General features: G+C 38.2%; 2 long non-coding RNA genes across 2 annotated transcripts; both read left to right on the forward strand.

Moving 5' to 3' along the window:
* The first annotated feature begins 7089 nt into the window (after nt 1–7089).
* On the forward strand, nt 7090–19832 carry LOC127436549 (uncharacterized). Its single transcript, XR_007896425.1, has 3 exons — nt 7090–8294; nt 13157–13273; nt 18996–19832. It is a non-coding gene; the product is annotated as an uncharacterized LOC127436549 (long non-coding RNA).
* Nucleotides 13288–16530, forward strand: LOC127436548 (uncharacterized). Its single transcript, XR_007896424.1, has 2 exons — nt 13288–14586; nt 14881–16530. It is a non-coding gene; the product is annotated as an uncharacterized LOC127436548 (long non-coding RNA).
* Nucleotides 19833–27927: the final 8095 nt, after the last annotated feature.

Raw genomic sequence — 27927 nt, forward strand, 5'->3', positions numbered from 1 at the left:
ACTATTTTCAAAGCATTGACGAGCTGCTTTAAATACATTCTTTTACAGCATTTGTCCAACATTCACCACATTCAACCATGCACAATAAAATATTAGGATATTTTGGGCAGTGAAATGCTTTGTTTATAATTTAATTATAGACTATAAAATAAATGTATTATTCGATGACAGAGTTTGTGTATGAAGCTAAACTTCATTTAGTTGGTTATGATGATTTTATTTTAAATGTTTATTTTATTTTGTTTTTATTGTAAACCACCAGGTAACTTATGCACGTCTTTTTTTAGGCTATATCTCTGACACTTTTGAAGGACAATTCTGTTAAATTTATGACTCAAAATTATTTAGTTTTTGCAGTTAAAGACAAGCTCAATGAAATTTTCTTTGGTTGGTATTTAAAGATTTCAGACTGATTGCAGACCAATGCAGCTGCCATTCAAGCGAATATAAAGTAATATAATTTTTTTGATCTTCTGCGGCAGCTGCTGTGAGACGCACATGGATGCATCAGGCATTTATGTACACGAGCAGCACACAGAATTGCCCTGCATTGTGCGGTTTCCTGCAAATTAACTAGAAAATCATGTCGGTGATGACATGGCCCTAATGTTATCAGTGTGCTTTTCCAGTGTTTTTGGATGTAACATTTGCAGTTGAATTGTGAGACGTAACTTCTCAGCGAGTGCTAATTACTACTGTGTTGACTCATTTGTAATCAGTCCCAAATCAGTCGGCAGATAGAGAAAAAAAGATTCAGAAAGAAATCTCTGTATAGACTATTATTTCTTTAGATAGGGATAATTTTAAATAAAAATGTAAAAGTCCACTTGTAATTTTATAATTTAGTAATGTAGTTTTTCATGGCCATTTCCCACCCTCTCTCTGACCATTAGAACTTAACTGGCTGTTTAAAGAAATGTTCCCAGTTCAATACAAGTTAAGCACTAATAACAACATTTGTGGCATAATGTTGATTACTACAATAAATAATTTAGGGAAAAAAAACAATAGCAGTTACAGTAGGACACTTACAATGGAACAAACACTAAAATACACGTAGTTTCAAAGTATAGCCACAAGACGTAAACAACTATATCCAATATGGGGATTACAGGGTTCCGTTGTCATGACAACATAGTTGTAATATTGGATATAACTTTACAGAGATAAGGTTAGTAAGTAATTGTATCACACTAATCATGTTAACCTGTATAATGTTTACTACTTGTGGCTATACTTTTGAAATGTATGTATTTATATATTTATGAACTGGCCCCATTCACTTCCATTGTAAGTGCCTCACTGTGAGGGCAGTTTTTGCTTTTTTTAATAAAGAAGGGACGAGTTCAAATAATTTTTTGTGGTAATGCACATAATACCAACAAATGCTGCTGACTGACCTTTACTTGTGTTTTACCCGGATCATTTCTTCAAAATGACTTTTATATGTCATAATTGCAGTTCACTGGCAGAAGTTATTCTTGATTATGTTCCTACCAATTGTGAACCATACTGAAATCCACATGAGCCTTACACCACACCACCGTTTTGCTGGTGTGCACCCAAGTTCAAAAAATTGCTTTAAAACCAACTAAAAGAACCGAACTCTGTTGTCAAACCGATCCGGGTTTGCATCAGTAGCTCCCATAGTGTCTACAAACTCTTTTATTTCAAAAGAGCAAGAAAAATCCTGATGCCATTTCTATTTGATTTACACCAGCAGTCTTGCGGTGACTTTAGATAAACTCTGTTAAAAGACAATGAGTTGTGTGTTTAGCCACGGGTCGGCTACGTTCCTATGGGCCACGTTGACCCGGGGTTTGAGACCAGACAATCAATATAAAACACAGAAACCATTGACTCGCCCGAGGATGTGAGGAACCAGTAGTATATCTCCAGTCACTCAGAACGTTCCATTACAAACACCTTTCTAAATGACTATATCCTTTAGGGTTTTTGGCACAAGGCTTGACCGATTGCAGACTCTATTCCCACACTTGGATGATACTCCGGTAACACTTTCTATGACTCTATCACTTTCTAGCCCATATTTATAATGCATTGTATAGGCATTATAGTGCATTAGTAATGTCTTATAATACACCTCATAATATGCTATAACTTCTCATAAATAATTATAACCACAATTATAATACATTATAATACTTACCTATTCATAGTTATACCTTAGATTATAATACATTATAACAGTAAACATCCAATTTTATCTGCAGAAGTTGTAATGTATTATATATTTTTGTAATATATATATAATAGGTATGCTTTAAGTGACAAAAGCATCTTATAAACATCCTTAAGATAGTTTTAAGTGGTTATAAGAAATTATATACATTATGCATGCATAAAATACAAAATAACACCCCTTTTGAGATATTACGAAAAACGCTTGTAAAGCTACAAGTTTAAAATATTAATAATATATAATAATATTAATACACTTTAATTTAATGAATCTTATTTGGAGACTTATTTTATATATAACTTCCATAGTTTAAGTCTGACTTGTAATGTATTGTACTGTATGTTACAAGTTTATTTTATGGCTGTTTATAAGAAGATATTGCTTTTGTAAATTTATTTAAAGCAGGCAAAGACCACTTATAATATGATCATGTCATAAAACCTTTTGACTGTTTACACTATGCTGCTTTTGCATGACAGCACTTATACAATTAACTTTTTTAGCTTTTGCTGCGTTAAACATGGATGTTGCTTGTGTAATAATACATTATACTCTAAAGTATAACTTGAATAGGGGAATTCTTATAATGTATTATAACTGTAGTTATAAATATTTATGAGAAGTTATAACTTCTTGTAAGGTGTATTATGAGACATTATGAATGCATGTATAATGCCTTTACAATGCATTATAAATAAGGGCTTCATAGAAAGTGTTACCGATACTTCTTTTTATTTGGACATCCCAATGAGATCTTGATTATACAAGAAATGTGAAATATAGATTATTAACTAGTTCTAGATGACAGACAAGAGACTTCAACTGGCTACAGTCCATTGGCCTCAAAGGTTACACTCTCCATGCTTAAACTCAAATGATATCTCAGTTACAAAAGTTAAAGGTTTGTTAAAGAAAAATGTTAAGTGAAAAAAAGAGATCAGATAAAACATAAAACAGGAGGTTATGAAAGTGTATACCTCTTTCTAAGGTCAACAATTTGCTTGTCCAATAGCTTTGAAAATAGTCTTTTTTTCTCTTCTAAAAATGTTCTTGAAATTTGGGTCAGATGATCTTTGCTATGTAACATTGTCCGTGTTTATATATCGTAAGAATGCCAGTTAAGGTGTTAATTAACATGCAATGCAAATTTGTAATTATCTGCAAAAATCTACATGTGTGGATAGTTTTTTTGCCCATACCATTGTTGACCTTACCTCAATAAAAGAAAGCCATTTAAGGAATTTACATGACCACAGACATTGTTGGCTTATTAAGCACTATCGGTGTAAGATCATGCATGTAAACATGTTTGCTGACGGCTAGTGAACCTTACAATGGACGTATTATTTGTGAACGATTATTTTGTATTTTTATATTATCTCTCCATAATTCCATGTTTAACATGAAGCTGCAACATATGAAACTCATATAACATTAAATCCTTCTAAAATTCATATGATTATCTTTTACGAACTCTATTATACAGTTCTCAGAGTCAATAAATCAATATCTGGGTAGAGGGCACAAAATAAGCAATTCTGAAAATGCCGCAGGTAATTATCAATAATTCTTATCGTCCGACACACTAAGCGAAGCCCTTCAGAGATGTCGGTGCAGATACAGGCGTACGGTCCAAACGCTGGAGCTGATAAGAGCAGATGGTTATCTAGAGGTTTTAAGGGACTGCAGGGACGAACCAGCAATCAGGAGGCCATTAAGAGGTTTTAGGCAGAGAATCAATATTGTGGTTAATACATTATTGTCATTGCTGACTAACTTCAACTTTCATGAAACCAAACCCCACCTCGCAATTACAAAATCAGCTCTCCAATCAACCTCAAAAACAGTTTTTTATTTTGTAATTTAGGATAATAAATTACTGATTGTGTTTTTTATATATTAATGTGATGGAAAGTGTGTGTGTGTGTGTGTGTGTGTGTGTGTGTGTGCATGAAAGAGCTTAGCTCTTGATACAGCTCAGAGAGTTTCTTAGCAATAGCACTTGTGTGAATCAATTAGACAGGCGTGGTTGGGTAAAGCCAAGGAGTTTAAATACACAAACACCATCAGTTAATTCGTGCACTGGAAAGCTACTGCCACAGCAATGGCGTATTGCTTTTTCATAAACTTATATCTAATAGGAAAAAGGGGGTTAGGTGCTGTGCTACTTTTTATTCCAATGAATATTTCTGAGGGTAGGTTAAAATCTTAAAGGTATTCCACTGTTATTGGCAGAAAGATACTGTTTATTTAAAACACATTCGCTTTTTAAACTTAAAGAAGGGCATGTCGTCACATTGGTAATCTGCTGTTTATTGACATTGGCTGAGACAAATAGATTCTTTTTTAACATGAAATACCAATTTAAGATTAAAAAAGAAGCCATCTTCCACAACATATGTTTTTAAAATGAATAGGCTATTTAATGGTTTTTCTGCAATCATACAAAGAAACAATTTACAATAAGGCTCTGTTTTTTTACAGTAGTAAATGCATTGTGTATTATGAACTAACAATGAGCAATATATTTTTAAAGAATGTATTAATCTTGGTTAATGTTAATTTATAAAAAATACTTGTACAATTGTTCATTATCAGTTCATGTTAGTTCATTAATTACAATTATAATGTAAGAAATATGAATGCACTGTATTGTTTAAGTTAATGATAACTAATTTAGTTAATGAATACAAACCTATTGTAGAAAGTGTAACCGTAACAGTTATGAAACACACACACACACACACACACACACACACACACACACACAAAAACAAACTCATGCAATAGTAAAAAGTGGAAGAGGTTACAAAAAAATTATTGTTTTGGTCAACAGAAATTGTATATTTAAAAGAAGTTTATAAAATGTGAGGACATGCCTCAACCTGCATTTATGAAATATACCCTTGACCTGAGAACTTAAGTTTACCTTCGTTATGTTGTTGTCCCTTGCCTGAATGTTTGCCAGTGTGGTTTTATTATCTTTGCTTGTTCACCCAACAGCTTTTATAAAAAAATCTAATTGTGGCAGCGGGGGCATGGTCAAGCATCCGTCCGGAGAGAGAGAAAGCGGTAAGGGCGCTTGCACCTGAGCTAGATTATGTGTAACACCTGTCTCTAATTCCAGTGAGCATGGGGAGAGCGGCATATAAGCAGCCACGCCATCAGCAGAGCAGAGAGAGAGTTTGGCACAAGGAAGTCCACAGTGCTCCTGATGCTGTTACGTTCGTTCTGTTGTATTTGTGAAGCTGATGTGTTTAAGTAACTACGTGCCGGTGAAAGCTGATGTGTTTAAGTAACTACGTACCTGTGAAGCTGATGAGTTTGTGAAGTTGTAAAGCACTGAAGTGGCCGATTAAAAGTCTTATCTGAGCCTGGAAAACCCCCTTCCCTGTGTTCTCCTTCCATTTTGCTGTGAAGTTGTTACACTGATATTGGAATTTTAGTTTGGAGGGTGGGATTTACAAAACTTATATTAATTTAAGACAGTTTTGAACTAGATGTTTGAAACCAACTTGCAAAACGACTGCTAGAGAAAACAAGCAATTGTCTAATTGGACTTTTGACTCAAAAACTTGTTACTATGAATATAACCCTTTTGACAACTGCCCCATTACACAACTAACCCAGATTATCAAAAAGCGAAACGCACGTTAACTGGTGTGCTACGTTTGTACTTGGTTTCAGTTGGCCTTTACCATGAAGGTAGTAAAGGAGTTCCAATGAAACGCTGTATTAAAACACATTTGCTGTGATTTGCATGAGAAATGATTACACATGTACACGTAAACAAAACAAAAATCTCATCTACCAAAACTGCATGCATGAGTAATGGACGCAGCAGTAATTGCGTCTGGACTGTTTGTTGAATGTCATGTCAGATTTGCAAACCTCGCAGATACAAACACTCTAGCCTGTGTGAACTTCAGCTGAACGAGTTGATTAAGAGACAATACAAACTCTTCTGCTATCAAACACCTTTGGGACTTATTGAATAGATGCTACTGCATGTTTAATTTAATGCAAATCAAAGACCACTTGCAATGCAATCAGTAATATGCATGTCAATGCTTTGTCAGAAAACCAGCTTGGCCAAGCTGGAATACCAGCTAAATCAGTTTAAACCAGTGAAGACCAGCAAACCAGGGTCCTCCAAGTAAGCGCAACCCTCTTGAAAAAAAAACACAGTTTAAGACAGCCTAAGACGGTTTGCTGGTATTAGCTGGTCTCCCAAGGGTTTTGGGCACTTTTGAACACTGGCTAGACCAGCTTGGTCAGGCTGGGAGACCAGTTTAAACCAGCTAAGACCAGCAAACTGTTTTAAGCTGCTTTTTTTCAGCATGGTCCTCTAAGTAAGTGCAACCCTGCTGAAAAAATAAAATAAAATAAACTAGCCCATTGTGGTTTGCTGGTTTTAGCTGGTCTCCCGAAGTTTTGAATATGTTTCAGCTGGTCTGGCTAGGGGACAAGCTGACAGACTAGCTAAACCAACTGAACACCAGCTATCCTTGTTGGGAGACCAGCTAGACCAGCTTAAACAAGCCAAAACCAACAAACCAGCTTAAAGAAATATTCCAAGTTCAATACAAATTAAGCTCAATCGACAGCATTTGTGGCATAATGTTGATTACCACAAAAAATAGTTTTGACTCGCCCCTCCTTTTCTTTAAACAGGCAAAAATCTGGGTTACCATGAGGCACTTACAATGGAAGTGACTGGGGGCCAATTTGTAACTGTTAAAATACTCACTGTTTATAAAGCATAGCCACAAGACATAAACAATATGCTGGTTGACATGATTTCTAACAGCTGTTTCTTGTTACAGTGATAGCGGGGAGAGACCTTAAAAGCAGCCAAAACAAGCCAGAGAGAAGAGAGAGAACGAGTGTGCAGCATTGGTGTCTGTTATATTGAGTGTTTGTTATATTAAGTATTTTGAAGAAGTTTATGTTTATTTTGAGAGTAAATTATTGAACTGAGTGAAAAGTCTGAAAAGAGTGCATCTGCTGCACACAAAGGCAAAGAGAATAAAAGCCTACCTGAAGCACGTCACAGCTCCCCGTCTCTTCCTTCCATACCCAAACTTTTAAATTGTGTTACACTGGTGCTGAAACCCAGGACCTCGTGGAAGGAGTTACATCGTCATGGAGTCTTCACCACTGGCCGAAGTGATCCAGACCCTCGCTGGCATCCAACGGAATCAACATCATGCCCTCATCAAGCTGTGATTGGAGCAGGAGCAGTGTTTTTTAAAGGCCCAAGTGAAAGACCGGCAGGTGTTTTGGAGTCTGATCACACACGAAGGGGCTGCAGCTGCGACCCCGGAGCCCTCACCGAAAATCTCACTGGTCACTCTTGTCAAAATGAGCACTGCTGATGATCCGGAGGCCTACCTCAATCTGTTCGAGAAGACGGCCGAGGTGTGGAGATGGCCACCGGACCAGTGGGCGGCCCACTTACTGCCATTGCTCTCCAGGGAAGCACAACTAGCAGCTCAACAACTCCCCACCACTAACCTCCTCGTGTACGCCGATCTAAAGAGAGCCATCATGCAATGGGTCGGTCGAAGTCCATAACAAATTCGCCAACACTTCTGTTCCCTGAGGCTGGGAAGGCACGGCCGCATGTTCGCCTTCACGCAGGGGACCTACGGTGCCCAGGATATTGTAGATCTGGTGACACTGGAGCAGTTAATCTCCCAGCTTCCTCGTGGCATGTCGAGTGGTTCCAGTGCCACCGTCCAGCATCGCTGGAGGATGCAGTCCAGTTGGCAGAGGACTACATGACGGCGTTTCCAGGAACCACTGAAGCAGATTCTCTCTCACTCTCTCTCTCCTTCCCCCAAACCCCGCCCCTGCCCGTGCTCTTTCCATCCCATCCCTGCCCCCAAGAGATAGGGCAGTACCATGCCCAAATCTCTTCCCCCTGCTAACCCTCTCTCTTTCCACTATCCCTCCCAGATTGGTGAGCCCAGTCCCACAGGAGTGGTAGGGAAACCAGGGCATTACAGGAATGGAGGTGGGCACTCTTGTCTGGGTCCCCGATGCTCCACAGGCCACCCCCGATCGAGCTGGGGCATATCGGATACTGGTGAGTACCCAGGGGGATATATATCAAGCTTTGGTGGATTCAGGCTGTTCCCAAACCTCCATCCACCAACGCGTGATACAAGATGGGACATTGGGCACAAATAATCAGGTGAAGGTGCGGTGTGTGCACGGGGATATTCACATGTATCTGATGGTTACCATTGAGGTACTATTCAGGGTGAGAAAACAGGCTGAGGTTAATTCCCGCCCCACCCATCCGCTGATTTTGAAGATGAATTGGCCTGATTTTAAGAATTTATTGAGGGAAATTTGTGCGGATGGGTCCTGTGAAATAATGTGTGACGTGCGATACTATGGCTGGAGAGGCAGTGCCAGGGCCCTCTACGTCTGCTTTGCATCAAGATTCCCTGAAGGAATTCCCTCTAGAGCAGTCACATGATGAGTACCCATATTTTTCAATTATTAAAGATCGGTTGTATCGAGTGACGCAGGACACTCAAACAAAAGAGAATACAACCCAGTTATTAGTACCGAAGAGCCGTCGGGAAGCGCTCATCATAATCCAATGGCCGGCCATATAAAACAGGAAAAAACACTTAACCGAATAATGGCCTGGTTTTTTTGGCCAGGCATTCACAGGGATGTTCGCAGGTGGTGTGCGGAGTGCCGTGAATGTCAGTTGGTGAATCCACTGGCCACCCCAAAAGCGCCATTGCACCCTCTACCTTTAATTGAGGTCACCTTCGAAAGAACTGGTATGGACCTCATCGGGCCATTAGAACGGGCTGCATGCTGTCGTCGCTTTGCATTAGTTCTGGTGGACTATGCAATGCAATATCTGGAAGCAGTGCTCCTGCGCAACATCTCAGAGAGGTCCCACGAGCATCCACAGGGTTTGCCCCATTCGAGCTGCTCTATGGTCGTCGGCCACGCAGCGTGCTCAACGTCATATGGGAAACTTGGGAGGAGGGACCTTCAAACAGTAAAAATTAAATTCAGTATGTTGTTGATCTTAGAGCAAAACTCCACACTTTGGGTCAATTAACACAGGGGAATTTGCTCCAAGCTCAGGTACGTCAAAGCCGGCTGTATGACAGGGGCACTCGACTATGGGAATTCACACCGGGAGATAAGGTGCTTGTATTGCTGCTCACCTCAAGCTCTAAATTACTACATTTGTCAAGTGGCAAGGGCCCTTTGAGGTCACACAACGAGTTTATGAGGTTAAGCAAATGGAAAGGGATGGGGCACGTCGGGTTTACCACCTCAATCTTCTAAAAGCTTGGAGGGAGGCGGTCCCTGTGGCCTTGGCGACAGTAGTTCCCGAGAGGGTGGAGAGTTACAGGTCGAAATCATTGTTTGTGGTAAACAGCATTATTCCACAAATGCTGTCGATTGAGTTTAACTTGTATTGAACCCCGAATAGCCCTTAAAGCTGGTATAAGTTGTTTTTTTCCGGCAGGGTGTTCCGAGTAAGCGCAACACTGCTAAAATTAAATAAAAAACATTTAAACCAGCCTAAAATGGTTTGCTGGTCTTAGCTGGTCTCCCAGGTGTTTTGGGCACTTTTCATCTGGTCATGGCTCGGGTACAAGCTAGTAAACCAGCTAAACCATCTGAAGACCAGCTTATCCAGGCTAGGAGACCAGCTAGACCAGCTTAAACCAGCCAAGACAAGGTCAGAAGGGAAGTAGTCAGTTTAAGACCAGTAGTTTTCACCAGCAGTTCTAGTGTAAACGTTTTTGTTGCAAAAGAATATTTCACTGTCTGCATTATAGCCAAGGTCAAGATCTGTGGCTGAGAGATTCAGATGTTTCACTGTTAAAATACCTGGCAACCGAATTAACAGAAATGAAGAAACAAATATGTTACAAGCAGACTCTGAGACAAAGGAGACAGATCTCCTGTGACCAAGACTAATAAATAGCCATCTGGAGCAGGCGCCGTGTCTTTTTCAATCAAGTTAAATCAGCATTGTCCTTTTCCACCGTTTCCACTGTAAAGAAACTAATAATTCACTGCTTTATCTTCAAGTGACACCACTCCAACTTTGGCATGAGTGGATGTCACCCCAATCTCTTGTCCGACATAACCACCCTCTCACTGTGCCAGTTTGAAGTGGGCACTCTTGTGACTTAGGGCACTTGCTTCTGTCCCCACTATATGGCCCCAACAGGTGCACAGGGGCACTTTGTGTAGTCTGCCAACAGCTGTGCCAAGCTCCTGTTGGCATCTATGGCATCTCAGAGGTGTGATCACCTTCTTAACGCCCAGCTCCTCTTGACAATGGTGCTATGTTTTCAAAGCAATCCGATTGGTCTCATACAATCACATTACTATATCTATATTCTGCAAAATGATTTTTACATGGCTTGTAGTACGTACTGCGGCAGTTTCCTGATGAAATGAACACTAGAAGCGCTACAACAACAATAGCTTTTATTCCCTTTCACAGAAATCACTACTAAAGATTATAAGTTTATAAATACTTTTCACCCTGTTCCTCACACAATGCTATCTTATGACATTCAAACACTTTTTCTATAGCGCATGACTTGTGAGGTGATACATTTTAACATTTGCATTACATAACCAATTAGAATTCCAAGCTTATTCGAGAGCAATCAAATCGCACAGTAGCTCAACTGATAGAGCGTTGCACTTGCGATGCAAAAGGACTAGTGTACGGGTCCCGAAGAGCAAGCAAGTTGACGTGAGCTGAAAGTGTCGTAGAAGCACCACAAAATTACAGCAATTGATCATCTCACATTTGCTTTTATGACACTATCGGTTAGGTTTAGGTTTAAGGTTTAAGGTAGAGTAAAGCTGGGCGACATACTGAATATTAACGATATAATCTAGATAATTTTGCTGATGATGTAAATTTGACCAATATCATGAATATCGCGATGATTTTAATGTGCTTTCATCTGGCCATTAAGTTTCATAAAGAGCGCATCAGTAAACTAATTTCACGATCCTTCAATTAATCAAAATAACATAAAAATGGAGAGTTGGACATATGTGATTATTAATCCACAAAAGGCTGTGATTTAAAGACAGATACACACGGTCTCTGTGTGATTCAGGACAAACCGGTTACACGCTGATCTGTGTGCACGCACATGGCGGCACTCTCAGATCAGTTCACGTACATAGTGAAATCAAAGTAATGTAGGTTCAAGCATTCCCACAATTTCAAACATTAGTAACCGCTACAAGTTATTATACAAATCTACAAACGTGGCACAGAATAACAGTAAAGGAGGAGATTACAGCGTTTCAGGAAATGTGGGATATTGTAAATTGTCAAATACACATCGCCTTTTCTGTGTCACAATAAAAGCTCCTTGTGAAATTGAAGTAAATACGACAGCACTTTCGGTGCCCCAGGTGGAGGTGAAGTAAACAGGACAAAAATATATTACTTTTGTATAACGCAAATCTAATAATCAGAATAATAATGATAATTCAGCATTATATTATAACAGTAATAATTTAGTATTATGCAATATTCAACTGGGGTTTCAAAAATAAGTCTGAACCTTGTTCATTCACAAAAATGTATTAGTAAAAACATATGAAGGTAAATAATGCTTTTTATTAAGCTTCTATGTATCACTGTATATGAAATATGAATATAAAGTGCATATTAATGAAAATGATTGAATTTCATTCTCCCTTTGTTTATTTAATGAAAAACTAATTCTTTTTAAATAGATTTTTATTTAATGTCTTTAAAATATTGAATCTACTTGGCTAAAATTGTTTGGATGAAATGATGGTTCCTCTGATTAAAATAAAAACACTTTTGAACCATTTTAGATAAAATACATAATTATCAAGATTTATATAGAATATCATCAATAGGCTATCGAAATATTATGTTTTAAGACATACTGCCCAGCACTAGGGTAGAAAGGATGGTTTTGTTGATTTAAACTCGATAGAGCATCTGTTTGGGAGAAAATGTAACTCGCTTTTAGCTCCACACAGTGGACATTTCATCTCAGAACTGCAGCGATACGTCTTAAGAACCACATTATATCGTTTTGCAAAAGTGTCACCACAGTCACTTAATTTTCATGAGATCAGGCTCCTGTTATAATAGGTCATGCTTAAGGCTAGGGATTTTTCATCGTTTGTGCTATGTACATGAATGATACCTCAAATCGTGTAACTTGGTGAGAAGAGCCGCTATTATTTTCAGACTGTTGGATGATAAAACATGCAAAATAATCCCATAATTTTACAATAAGTGAGGGACCCATGCCACTTAGTGACCAAATTATCATAGAGACTTTGAGGAGGGCCAGTGAGCAACTACCTACAGTAGCAACCACCCAGAACGCCCTAGCAACCGCATATCAACGCTTTAACAACCACTCATAACACCATTGTGGAAGTGAATTTTGCATGGGCAAGCACCACTCACATTTTCCTCATGATACTCTAGTTATCATATTTTTCAGTTCTGTTCATTTCTTTGACTCTTTGGATGATTAATAAGAACATCATGATCAGTTTTGGTGATGAAAAAATTTCAGGAACAAATGAATGTGAGTTTAGTTGTTTTCCTCTCATGAAGTCAATGAATAATTAACACATGCTAGGATATCCACAGGGTTTCGTTAAAATCTCACTGATATACTGAGTTCCCCTGTTTTCAAACTGTGTTTCTCCTCACATACTTTCAGCTCAGTCCAAATTCTCATTCTTCTGTATATCTTATTGATTTACCTTTTGTTCTATTTTATAGTGAGAACACAATGTTAAGCCTGAGAGGATCCATTTTGCCTGGCTTCTGTTGTTTTTGCCTGTTTAAAAGAAATACACCTAATTTTATTCCAAACCTGTATGACTTTTTTTCTTCTATGTATCACAAAAGGATTTATTTTGCAGAATGTCCCAGGTGCTCTTTTCCATACAATGAAAGTGGATGAAGGCTGGGTCTTTCAAGCTCCAACAACGATTTGAGAGCTGCCTCGGGGGGAGATTTTCCATGGCAATGTGAAACTAGTATATATTATTATTATTTTTTGTCTATGTTAAAATCCTCCTATCCCAGCATAATATGCACAGTCAACTACTGTATAATTAAGCCACTTGTAGGTTTATTCCCTCCAAAAGTGTAAACACTGTGACTCTGATGCTTTCAAAAGTGTTCTGGAAACCAGTTTGTCATTATTTTTGTATAATTTTGTTTCATAATACTAGTCGCACAGAAATTATACACTTCACATTTGGGATAACTATTCCTTTAATATCACTTTGCTATTTGGTTAGTTTCTGGCCTGTGTAGTTTAAGAACAAAAAGGAAGATGAAGCACACATTTAGAATAAATCCACTAAGCAAGGGAACTGTATTAGCATTACAGAGGCACAGTAGTGTGGGATGAAAGCGGCTTTGTCCTGTGAGGCGTGAGCAGTGCACAGGTAGGGGAGAGATGTGGTCTGACCCCGGAATAGAGGGCAGGAGGCAGACAAACTGCTCACGCCCCACTCCTGTGCTCGCTGACCATGATGTGACCATCACTGAGAGAGAAGCTGCTCTCTGAAGATACCAAAATGTCCCGGGGTGAGATGCGGAGGGATGATAACGATACGCACACACACACACAGCAGCACAGACGAGCGATAAATGTTTATGCATTTCCTCAATATCGGCTGCCTTTCAGATCTGCAGAAGCGAGGTAAAAAAAATTTAATAAGTGAACATCCTGACTTTGGAAGTGAAAAATTACTTCTGATTTTATTTGGTTTGGTTGGATTTACCTTTTCATACTTCCAAAATAAAACTTGATTTTTACATTTTGTGAAGAAAATGCAAGTGGTTCTTGGTCGTGCAAAAGTTGCAACTGTGATGCTAGGGGGTTGTGGGTATTTGCTAGCATGTTTCTTGGGCAGTTGCTAGGGTACTGCTACGTATGTGATTAGTAAGGTGTTCTGAGCGAGTTGCTAGGGTATTGCTAGATGGTTGCTAGGGTGTTCTGGGTGGCAGCTAGATAGTTACTAGGTTGTTCTTGGGTGGTTGCTAGGTGGTTGCTAGGGTGTTCTGGGTGGCAGTTAGGTGGTTGCTAGGTTGTTCTGGGTGGTTGCTAGGGTATTGCTAGGTTGCAAGGGTGTTCTGGGTGGCAGCTTGGTGGTTGCTAGTGTATTGCTAAGTGGTTGCTAGGTTGCTAGGGTGTTCTGGGTTGCAGCTAGGTGGTTGCTAGGTTGTTCTGGGTGGTTGCTAGGTTATTGCAAAGTGGTTACTTGGGTGTTCTTGTTGTAGTTGGGGTATTGATAGGTGGTTGATAGGGTGTTCTGGGTGGTTGCTAGGGTATTGCAAGGTGGTTGCTAGGATGTTCTGGGTGGCAGCTAGGTGGTTGCTAGGTTGTTCTGGGTGGTTGCTAGGGTATTGCAAGGTTGCTAGGGTGTTCTGGGTGGCAGCTAGGTGGTTGCTAGGGTATTGCTAAGTGGTTGCTAGGTTGCTAGGGTGTTCTGGGTTGCAGCTAGGTGGTTGCTAGGTTGTTCTGGGTGGTTGCTAGGTTATTGCAAAGTGGTTACTTGGGTGTTCTTGTTGTAGTTGGGGTATTGATAGGTGGTTGATAGGGTGTTCTGGGTGGTTGCTAGGGTATTGTAAGGTGGTTGCTAGGATGTTCTGGGTGGCAGCTAGGTGGTTGCTAGGTTGTTCTGGGTGGTTTCTAGGGTATTACTAGGTTACTAGGGTGTTCTGGTTGGTTGCTAGGGTATTACTAGGTGGTTGCTAGGGTGTTGTGGGTGGTAGCTACGGTATTGCAAGGTGGCTGCTAAGGTGTTCAGGGTGGCTGCTAGGGTACTGCTATGTTGTTGCAAGGGTGTTCTTGGAGGTTGATATGGTGTTAAATAGTTGCAAGTGTGTTGTAGATGATTTTTAGGGTGTTGCAATGTGGTTGCTAGGGTGTTCTGGTGGTTACTAGGACATTGTTTGATGGTTTCTAGGGTGTTCTAAGTGGTTGCTAGGGTGTTTTGAATGGTTGCTAGATGCGTATTGGCACATGTCAAAAGTGCCCATGTAAGTCTATATGACTTTTTCACCTGCTTTATTGTCCACCAGTCTGATTGCTAAGAAAAGTAATAGCACACCTCTACTTACCAAGCCACATGATTTGAGGTATTATTTCATGTCTGTAGCACAAATGGTGCAGGACGAGTCATGCACCCAAGTTTAATACTATGTGGTAGGGATCTGAACATACCTCTAAACCTATTAATAAACAATATTATTAGTGATGCTTGCCTTAGCAAACACCACTAATAATCAAAACATTTTCCCCATTTGAAATGTGTTACTGTAGGTCAAAATCCTTTAAATATCTCCTCAAGTCAGCCTCAAGGGTTAGAGTAATATAAATGTATCTTAATAGTAACCTTTTCAGTAGACTGTCTAAAAAAATGTTTTTGCAGTTGAGTTTTGCATTCAGTTCTCTTATATGGATAAATGTGGCACCACAAATTTAATTGGAAGCAATGAGTCTCAGATAGGGGATTCATTAGCTCAAATCCCCCCTAAATTGTAATACTTCAGAGTAAATTGAAAATGCAGTACTTGATGTTGATTAGCCAAGAGTCTCCAGTGCAGTCTCACTCATTTATTACACAAGCTAGTCTGTACCGCAATAGAGAAATCACATGACATCTGTGTTAGTATTCTAACAGATCTTGTGTACAGATATTTACTCTGTTCAGATTATCATCAGTTCCATTTTCGTTGATTTTCGAAACCATGACAGAAATTTTCAAGTTTTGGTGTATACTGTATTTCCAGTTCATGTTTTAATATTATCATTGTGTCTACTGCACAATGCATCAACATAAATGGTAATACCATTTATGAATACCATGCAAATTACCACTGCATATTAATACAGAAACCAGGTGTATCTCACAGTACCATGGTATTACCATCCGATACCATTATTGCACCATGGTAGCATCCAGGGAGGTCTATAATACCTGGAGAAAGCCATTCATCTCAATGACAGTTGTTCGGTTGTTGCTCGTAACACTGGAATTATGTGATTTTATTTCTACTATTTTTGCTCATGTGCTGTTGTGCTGCTGGATACAGTTATTTTGTTTGTTTGTTTTTTCTCTCTTAAGGGCCGTTTAGACAGAATGCGTTCTCATGCTAAAAAACCTAGACAAATGGAACAGTGCAACGCATCGAGGTGCCTCAACACGTGTTTTTAAAAGTTGAAGTTCTATTAACTAGATACGAAGTTGTAAAAATGCAGCTCTCACGCGCGAGACACATCACTCCACTAAAAAGCAGCAAGAAGCAACGCAACGGTCAAAAACGTCCACTTAGCTCATGTTTACATAGAAAAACTATTTAAAAAACAGGGCAAATGGACACAAAAAATTGTTCTGTGAGAACGGCTCCTTTCCTTTGGATCTGCATGCACTGCAGGGGTTGATTGTATTCCACTGAGCAAAAAAGGGTCAATACATGCTAATAGGTACCAGAATGCTAACAGCCAAAAGTCGTTGGGCAAATGCCAGCGTAATGCCATGAGGCCGAGAGAACCTACCAGAATACTGTCATATTTACCAACTGTGCAAACTGCCATACCTCAGCATAAAATGTTGTGCAGGTTCATCAGGGAGGACCTTTGTAAGCCATTTCACCTACTCAATGTTGAACACCATATAATTTTCCTCAGGTGCATCGTTGACCAATTCCTGAATGACTTCATCCATTATGCTTTTGTGAAGCCCAAACAGCTACTACAGACACTAAAGTGCCACAGTGCAAGAAATGTGCTTGAGCTTGCATTTGTTGAGGTTTGAATACAAATTCATCGTTTGAATTTTTGCAAGCACTGAACTAGCTTTGAGAGCTATGACAGAGGGCAAGATTTTCAATGAATAACAACCTAAATTTTGGTATTTTACTCTTTAGGGGTCTAGGAATATATATATATATATAATATGATATTTATGGTGATTTTTTCGGTTAAAGATGTCCATCTAGGACATGTTTACAAATAGAAAAACAGTTTCAAAACAATTTAAAAACAGCATGGATGGACGCAAAACGTGTGCCGTGTGAACGGCCTAAAGAGATACCTTTTCACTACTTTTTGTAATACTTTTAAAGTTTAAAAAAGGCGTGGATGGATGCTAAATTGTGATCGGTTTGAGCAACCCCTAAAGGATACCTTTTCAATACTTTTTGTGATACAATTAAAGTTAAGTTGCATTATTTCCGAATTTGTTTTTTTAACAGTATCATGATACATTATTGTACAATATGTGTATCTTGAGGTAGTGGCATGCATTTAAGTGAAAGTTGACAGCGGTTGACTCCCAGTGCTTCTCAATGTTGCAACATTGGATCCTGATACCTAATGGATCGCTCAGGTGCTGGTCCATTCACTGACACACTCAACCTCAAAGCGATTCTGCTTAATCACACTGCTTGTGGGGTGCCAGTTAGCACGCATTCAAGAGGAAACCCGTTAGCCGAAAGAACAAATAGCATCTATTCACGCTACTGCAATTAAATTCAGAAAGAGAGACAATATGTGTTAAAGAGAGGCGCCTATTATGCTCGAGTGTACAAAATCACACTGTATGTGAGTGGGGGCGCTAAATGAAGCCACGCTTTCTGGCAACCGCTCAATGCACCCTTAAAAGGTGTAAATGGATGACTAGGGGAAAAGGAAACCCGTGAATAAGTGTTTAAATGTGGTGCTGAGAAGGTGTTGTAAGAACTGTGTAGGACCAGTGTCTGTTAGTGAAGTCTCCCTGGGCGGTAGAGAAAGTGTATCTTCATGAAGAGAATGCTAATTGGATACAAGGCTCTGTGTGGGCAGGAGGTGACTTATTAGCATAGCTGGATCTGTATCTGTGCTAAGCTGCCATCGGCAAGAGGCCCTGAGGAGAGACAAAATGTAGACATCCCTACTCAAAAGGCCAGCTTAATAAAGGGATAGTTCACCCATTTCCTCACCATCATGTTGCTCCAAACACACATGACTTTCTTTCTTTGAAAATCAAATTTCCATTGTTTGTAGAACAGCATTCTACCACCTCAGAAATACTGCTAAGTTAAGACACATGCTCACTGCTGCTGATGCTGAAAAACGAATGACCTCAAGACTAGATTTCTGTAATGCATTACTGGGAGGATGTCCAGCAAGTTCAATAAATAAACTTCAATTAGTTCAAAATGCAGCAGCCAGAGTGATGACTAGAACCAAGAAATATGATCATATTAGCCCCATTTTATTGCTGTTACATTGGCTACCTATTAAATTTCATATTAATTTTAAAATGATTTTAACTATGTACAAAGCTTTGAATGGTCTAGCTCCACAGTGACCTTCTGACATGCTATATTCCATCACGTTCATTACGATCACAAAATAATGGCCTGTTAATAGTTCCTAGAATATCAAAATCCACAAAAAGAGGTAGATCCTTTTCCTATTTGGCTCCAAAACTATGGAATAGTCTCCCTAACACTGTTCGGGATGCAGACACACTCACTCAGTTTAAGTCTAGACTAAAGACTCATCTATTTAGCCAGGCATACACCTAATTTATTCTTCACCACACAATTAGGCTGCTTTAGTTAGGTCTGCCAGAAACAGAAACGTTTCTCAGAAACATTTCTCATAATCTATAACTCTGCAATACACTGAATGCATTCTATGTTAATATTATTCTATTTGCTTCCCTGTCTCAACCCTGTCTCGATTCATATCCCGAGGTTTCCAGAGCCAGCAAGATCCAGCTCTATTCCTGCTTGGTGTTGGACTCCACTGCTACGTGTCTCTGACTAATGATGACTAAATGCAGCCGGTGCTAGTCAGACATCACTTCAGTCTTTTACGATGTACTTCAGAGGATAAACTGATGCCAACTCCAACCATAAAACATCAGATACTTCATATGCCACTGCCTGAACGTTGGATTTCGGATGGACCTCACTGAAATGACCTGCCAGTTGAACTGCGATGCACCTCACTGATCTCCGCCTGCATCACCTTTGTTTATTAATGGACTACACTCTTGAAATTGAATACATAGACTATCAATTAATTGCCAATAAAAGCCTTCATCAGCCAACTAACAAAGGACAGTGCATCTATGTGAACTTCTGCAGTTAATCCAGGATGAACTTCAAAGACATTAGTCATTAATCTTACAGTTCATAAAAAATCTTTGTTTAATCACTGGCCCGTAACACTTACTTAGTTTACTAATCTTAAACCATGACCTGCACTGTACATAAATAACTAATATTGGCATTATATTCATGTTGTTTAGCCAGAGGGGAACTGGCCCCACAGTGAGTCTGGTTTCTCCCAAGGTTATTTTTCTCCATTAACCAACATCTTATGGAGTTTGATGTTCCTTGCCACAGTTGCCTTCGGTTTGCTCATAATGGTTCTAAATACAATTATGATTTAACTATTTAATTATTCATTTTAATCCACAATTTACAATCACACAATGATGACTCTAAGACTTTTCTCTTAAAGCATAATTTTCTGTAAAGCTGCTTTGAAACGATGTGTGTTGTGAAAAGCGCTATACAAATAAAAATGACTTGACTTGACTTTCGTTCATGAAGAAAGCACAGCGTGAAGTCTTGCTGTCTCATATTATACACTGTCGCCATTGATCTTTAATCCCTGTGAAATGTTCGTCCAACTGGTCACGAGCAGGAACCGTCCACTCATCTGCTGAGTATGTTGGCTTTGGGCCCAGAAGTCAACAAATTGGCCCATGGGAACACAGTGACCTTACGCAGAATGCCAGCCAACATTCCAACGTATCCTCTACAATGATATGACAATAGAAAACATCCATACTACATGCTGCGTTTGAAGATATATGAGGAGTGAATGCATTAAACAGTTGCACAGCTTTTACATGTCGTATTTCAGCGCAAAAAACCTGCGTCTTAATCACTGACTCCCCACAGGTTAATTTTTGGCAGGTGCAATCAGCACTGAAATAACACTGCGTCTTTAGTATTTCAATTAGGTCATTGCCATTACATTCCGTGCAAATACAGCTTCTTTCTATGTAAATTAGGCTCATTATAGGTTGCGCTTTGTTCACAAATCTCTGTGGTATTTGTCTGGCGCAATTTTATTCAAAAGAGAAGTTTGTGTGCATTTTCAATTGATCATGGCAGAAGTATTTCATCAAATAATGGACAAATGATGAATAACAGCATTATAACCTGACATACTGTATACAGATGCGCGGTGTAGTCACGTGCATTTCTGCATGTTAAAGAGATGATTCAGGTGTCTGGATTACAGTAGTGGAGTGATGCTGTACAGTCCAGATCACTCTGGTTAGGTATATAGCGCTCAGAACCATCCTGCAAGTTCGGGATTGCACGTGCAAATGGCGTTCAGCACAGAGTTTGTGGCCGTGTTTACGCTGTTGCCTGATCTCCATAATTATTTTAGTGAATCGGGCGCTAAACCTGCACAGACAGCGTGTTCAACTAAATGGCATTTAAGGGCCGCAATTCATTCTTAGTGAATTCCCCCCTCTGTATTTAGCTAAATAAGACTGCAGATCATGCACAGGCAGGGTCCAAAATGTTTGGAATAGAGAATGTATCGGCCATAAATATTTCTTACCGGCCATGAAACTGTAGTAGCATTATTTTAATATTACAAAACAAAACTTATATTACAAAACAAAACTCTCTATAAGCATAACAATTCATAGTATACAGAGAAATTGAGTAAAATAGTACATTTTTTAATTAGATTGAATCATGGGCAGCCATAGGGGTGGGCTACCGGGGCCTAAGCTCCTGTGTTTTTAGTAAAGCACTGAATGTTTATCATCTTGGACGTCAAAAGTACCAGTACTTCGTTATCAATTCGACACTAAAATATAAATATATTTTCATAGTAGGTAATATTAAATAGTAATGATACCGGCCTTTTTTTGAGGCAGCAATAGGGGTGGGCTACCAGGGCTTAAGCCCCTAAGCTCCCAGTGTTTTTAGTAAATCTCCAAATGTTTATCATCTTAGATGTCAAAAGTACTAGAACTTCGGTATCAAGTCAACATTAAAAGTAATGATATGGGTCTTTTTTGAGGCAATAATAGGGTGAGCTGCAGGGGCTTAAGTAATGTATATAAGTTACCGGTCTTTCTATGGTAGGCCTATCGGTAATACCAAATACAGACTCAATTTGTTACCCAGTTAGTCTGGTTCCTGCTTTCTTGCACGCTTACGTATTTGTGCCCTTGCAAGAAGCGCTCACGGTTGTGACTGTGTGACTAGTCAAAATGCCTGTTTTAATAAGATACTGGAAACTGTGTTAAGTTGCTCCATCCAGATGCAAATATTTTTAGATAAATAACCCCCAAAAAAATAACAATATATAGGTAGATGTGTTTAAGGAATTTGCTAACTTTAAGACATGAGCCAGGATGCAACATTTAAGCTTTTATTATAAAGTGTATTATACTGCAATATTTCATAAAAGGATGGACCTATCCACAGAGGTCTGAGCTAAGCCCTGAATATCCACTGACTCTAGAACCATCCCAGGATTGAACATTAATGAATAGTTTTCAGTTCATCTGCCATCTTGAACAACCAGTTTTTTTTGCTTTCAGTGCTGTGCATTCTGTCATTGTTTTCCCCTCAAGGGTTGCATGCAATCCTGCCTTTTAATTCACTCAAACTGAGGTATCTTAGCATTTGGAACAGCCTTTCTCATTGGTAATGTGCACATGATGCCTTTAAATGCTGTCTAGGTAGACAGCTCACTAGTAACAGAGTTAATATTAAAGCAAGCAATGGAGCACTGAAGACCTTTGCTGGTCTTTAAGGAAAATTATATGACAGTCTGAAAGTCTCATTATCTCTTTTGTGCATGATCAGCCTCTAATCGTGCAGGCTTAACGAGCTTCTAAAAGCCACCGACATGACGAATTGTTCTCCTCATTTAAACCGAAGCAAAAGCCGTCGCAATCCGACAATCTTTACAAGTACGCCGCTTCTCCACTTACTTTAATGAAAGCTTTCAGATATGTCTGACAAAACTTATATTTCACTTTGATCGATTGGGTGCTCAGATCATCTGAATGTGCATGCAATGACAAATGAGTGATTTGAAATAATGAGGAAAATATCATGTATAAGCAGTGATTACGTTTATAAATCCACACTGCCTCTGTGTTTTAAGTGTCTGGGATGGAATCAGGGCAACGGAAATGTTAAACAGTATGTTCCTTACCACAGTTACTGCCGGGTAACATCCCGGCATGTGTTTTTGTGATAACGCAGACATCTGCTAGTACTCAAGAGACATTTTGAGCAGCAATTTAATGTCTAAAAATGTCAAAACTGTGATATGTTTTGACAATTTTTGAAACTGCTAGTTTCACAAAAGGTCAAAAGTTCATTAGGAATAAATGACGACAATGTTTCTTAGATTTTAATTGATAAAACAATAGAAATTCTGTATAAAATGAGGCCAAAAAGTGTATGGGCACTTTCTGGTTGTCAAACGTTAGTTGAAACATTTCCATAGTTAATGTGGAATTGCCTTCAATGCAAAAGATACACGTGATGCTGCCTTAAATTGTGGCCTATAGAAGATATCTTAGAAGGGAGCATAATTATGCTGCCTACTTTTTGGAACAGCTTTGCATCAGATGCATGCCTATGATGCCTTAAAATGCTGCCTAAATAGGCACTAGATGCTTTTATTCTGAGTAAAATTGAGTCCTGATCTCACACCAAGTGTGCCAGACAGATATGGATCTGTGTAAAATGTTTGTCCAATTACCCTAACAAGTGATATCAGTCTGCATATCAGATATCAGAGATACACCCGGTAGGCTAAAGAGCCTTTAATCTGCCTTCACTTTTGATAGATAATCCTCTAATTAACTTTGTCGCCATGCTCCGATACCAACATAACACCACTGTCAATATCCATGTGATGAAAATGTGATTCATAGCATCTTTATACTGGTGGTTGTCATTGGGGTAAAGCAAACCTAGAAAATAAAGGATAGGAACGTACAACATAGAGCATGAAGCAAACATGTTACTTTAGGACAATTAATTATTTGCAAAAATAATGTGATATATAGTAAAAGTGTTTAGATTTGTGGAAATCTCATTTGTGAAATAACAGCTAGACAAGGAGCAACAGCCAATGGAGTTACGCTTTTGTACATAGATCAACTATTTCAAAATTGTGCAGATGAATACAATAACACATCCTATATGAACCCCCTTAAAGGCCCCAGCATACTTATGGAGAAGTGCGTCTTCATTCAGTGCCAAAAAGAAGTTCGAAACACATGAGCAATGACATACTGTCATTTACTGCAGGGGGAGGCGTTTAGAAATACATTTAAATATGAGGAAGCTCAAGACTACATGTAATACATCAACTAAAATGACATTAAAATGTGTTTTCAATGCCTCATTCTATGAGATTTCACACAAGATTAGTAAAAGATGCTTTTTTAACCACTCAATGATTTAAAGTAATATACAGTATATGCCGTAGAATAGATGATGTGTAAATTGTCTTGTTTACATTTTTAAATCATGGAGTTGTCGTAATTTATGATGACACTAATACTACTGCAAAGATGGGTGTATAAAATGGGTAGAATACAGACAAAATAATGAAAGGCATATCTTACTTTGGGCAGATGTGTGGATGGCTTTCGCTGCAAAAGGCACATGAGTAAAGCAGCATATAAAAACAAAAGAGTAAATGGGCACTTAAGAGTATTTGAGGTTTGATTTCTTTTGTAGACTAATTAAAAAAGAAAAATCGCTTGACATGTTCTTGGAAAATATATCTATGGGAACAATCGTACAGATTTAGGTAAATGTGCGGCAGCTCACTAATAACTCTGCACGCCGGTGTGTTCATGTTGACTGATCTTAACTGACTTAGCGGGCATTACCTGTCGGCCTCAAAGAAGGTGGAGCTCCAGGTCACACCTACCGATGACGTGGACCAATGGCAGCAAGAAGGTGTTTAGCAGCCGTTAAGAAGTTTTCCTGAAGGTTTGCGCTGGCGAGCTGTTACAAACCACCGAAATAAACTCAAAAACGCCTTTCTTTTGGACAGATTTTGTTCTAAATGACGTCACCCGTTCACTCTTCGATTTTGTAGGAAGTAGCTTTACAGTATGTTCAATGAAATAGAAATAAACATGTTTTGTTTAATGTCTATTCAGCGCTTTAGTCATCTGTGATAATATTGTAATGTCTTTGAAATATCTTCATTTAGTGGCTGTGGTGGCCGAGAAGTACACAACAACCAAAATAGCAAAGCAAATAAAAGCTGAAAACACAATGGAAGTAAGGAACACAACACAACAAAATAAAGCCACAACACAATTGAAAAGCCACAGCACAACAGAAATAAGCCACAACACAGCTAAATTAACACAAAATTAAAAATGTAAGCACTGTATTTTAAGTTGTGTGGCAATATATGGCAGTCAGCCATGTCTAAGTAAACCACTCGCTTTTAATGTGTAAATTCGAGGCATGATGGGTTTTATTTGTGCCTTTGTTGTCTGGCTTGCGTGTTTGTCAGAATACTGTGCATATTTGCAATGTCTTGGATTTGGGTGTCAGGTTGGACAATCGATAAAAAACAGAGGCTGTGGGTAATTAATCGTCTGCTCCATTACCGCGGTGCCAGCCAAGAATCTTAAGCTAATGATGTTAGCGATTGGTGGGCAGCATGTGTGTGCAGGGAGAATTCAATACAAAACAAAGCTCCTTTAAAAATGATATGTAACTCAATAAGATGTAAGATTTCTGGGCCTGTGCTGTACTTTTGTTTCCTGATAATATGCCACACGTTAGAATTAGCAAAGCAAAAATAGCCTCTCAGATAGACCATACAGCACAGCTCCATTAGCTTCAAGCTTTCTCTCATTAAAGTTTACTCGTAGCATCAAGTGTCATGTTTCAATGCTTTTAAAATCACTTTGTGCTCTTTAAAATGGATGAAAAGGTCCTTTCTATATGCTCAAATAATCATGACTAATTAATAAAAATTCACAATAAAATGTTTCTGAGCTGAATCAAGTGAAATGGAGTGTGAATGTGAGAAGAGTTTATCGAAAGAGACAGAGCAACTCAGACATTTAAGATTTCTCAGACAACTGCTCCCAAAAGATAGAATAATCACAAATGGAGATCTCTTCAATATCTCAAATGGCAACGTGGAAGAGTAGGTCACCCAAAAATGAAAATTCTGTCATGATTTATTCACCTTCATGTTATTCCAAACCAATATGACTTACTTTCTTTAGCAGAACACAAAAAGTAGAACTTTTGAAAAATGTTCACATTGTTCTTTCTCATAGCAGACAAGGTTGTCAAGCTCCCAAAAGGACAAAAAATATAAAAGTGCCATAAAATTAGTCCATACGACTTGTGCAGTATACACTCAAAAAATAATTTGAAGATTGACGCATTTCAATTGCATTACAAATTTTATCACATTGAATTAAGTAGCCTTAAACTAGATAAAATAAAATAAAAATAAACATGTAAAGTATTATAAATTAAACATTGTTAAAAATTACACAAGGCTGTTGTTTATGTTGTAAATGTTGTTTAATTACAAAATTAAAAAAAAAAATATTTGATGGAATTTTGCTATGAAATTTAAATGTATAAACCTTAAAAATAGGCTAAAATATTTTTTGAGTGTATTCCAGTTCGTCTTATAATAGCTTTGTTTGAGGAACTAATCTAATTCACACTTCTGCATATTTTCACTTGAGATTTGAATATTGTATGTACTGCATACCTGAATATGAGAATATGCAAAGAGGTTTGAGAAATGTGGCGGAGCGCAGCATTTTTCCATGAATCTCTAGTCATAATTGTGATAAATACTAGATAAATTTTTTTTTTTAAAAACAATAATTTTATAGAGATACTTTTCTAACTCTTTTATATTAAAAAAGAAAGTAAATCATTCACTTGTTGCTGTATGCTGTATTGAAGAGACGGTTATAAAATCTGCCTCTTACTTTACCGAGATCGTGACGATGCAGTGTTTCTTGTCTCCATGTAAACCTCCGTTCATATGTACATGCATAACCTCCAATGATGCATTTAGGCGATGTTTCATAAGCCATGCTGAATGCGAGATCTGCGTGTCTGTTTACTATACACTGCTAAGAAAGAGAGAATGCTCCCTGACAAGAACGGAGAGTAATAATGCATTTATTAATTTGCCAAGATGAAACAAGATGCAGTTTTGGTGCAAAGAAAGTTAAAAGCATTTGCCCACCGGCTTTTTCCTCTCTGCTGGTTGTGTAAAGTTTGTGGAGGCATGTCAGACGCGCTGAGGACTGTCCTGTCAGCGCCTGATCTCCCATTCAGTGTGCTACAACGATGGCAAAATGCGATATATGGTAAAACTATATGCGTTCAAAACCAATACGTTTATGAAAATCATAATTAATGATAATAATATGACGACATATATTGACAGCCTGTAATATAAAGCAGCATATGTAGTATTTTTGTGTCGCTAAAATAGCTGGAAGTGGCTGATACCGGAAGCGGTCCACATCCAAGGTTGATAATGGCGGCGCCCTAGTTTCACTGAAAAATAAGGTGGATAACTGCGCCAATAACTAAAACTACTAACTGAGCGCTATTCACTGGCACTTCTGCGTCAGTCCACAGCGCCACAGCAAAAGAAATCATATTTCATTGAGAAATTTAGGGTGACCAAACTGGAAGGCCAAATTATCTTTTAATGTTCCCAGATTTACTCATCATAATTGCATTTTTACTAGTAAGAATTCCAATTACAGAGCTCTCTAATTTAATTTTTACTAATAAGATTTCAAATTAGAGAGCTCTCTAATCTCATTTTTATTAGTAAGAATTTCAGTTACAGAGCTCTCTAACTGATTTTTTACTAGTAAGAATTTCAGTTAGAGAGCTCTACAATTGCATTTTTACTAGTAAGATTTCGAATAACAGAGCGCCACAGTTGAATATTTACTTATTATATGTTTCCATTGACTCTCATTCATTTTTAACTACAGAGCTATACAATTGAATTATTACTGGTAAGAATTCTAATAAGAGCTCTGTAATCAAATTTTTACTAGTAATAATTCCAATTACAGAGCTCTACAATTTAATTTTTACTAGTAATAATTCTAATTAAAGAGCTCTCTAACTGAATTGTTACTAGTAAAAAATAGCATTAAAGATATGTTTAATTGAAAAGCTTTTTAATTGCAATTCTTACTAGTGCTATCTCATTATGGTAATGGCGCCTCATGCATATTCATCTGGCTTGTATAAATTGGCATGTGGGAAGATGTATATAAATATGTACGGGGGGGGCACAAAATGTATTATGAATATACAGTATATGATTATACATTATTATATATGATATTCTATCATATATTATTATACATTTATTATACAAAAAGATTACAATCATTACAAATTCTTTTTGTCCGGTATGTCGTACATTAGGCACAACTTGTGCCAGGGTAAATGAAGAAATAATATGCAGAACATTTTTTTATAACATTTTGAAAAGAAAAAAAAATTTGCTATCCTCCTTTATGATTCATTAAGAAAAAAAACATTAAAACTACTTGTCTTTCTACTGTTT

The sequence above is a fragment of the Myxocyprinus asiaticus genome, chromosome 47, assembly GCF_019703515.2.
Source record: "Myxocyprinus asiaticus isolate MX2 ecotype Aquarium Trade chromosome 47, UBuf_Myxa_2, whole genome shotgun sequence".
NCBI lineage: Eukaryota > Metazoa > Chordata > Actinopteri > Cypriniformes > Catostomidae > Myxocyprinus > Myxocyprinus asiaticus.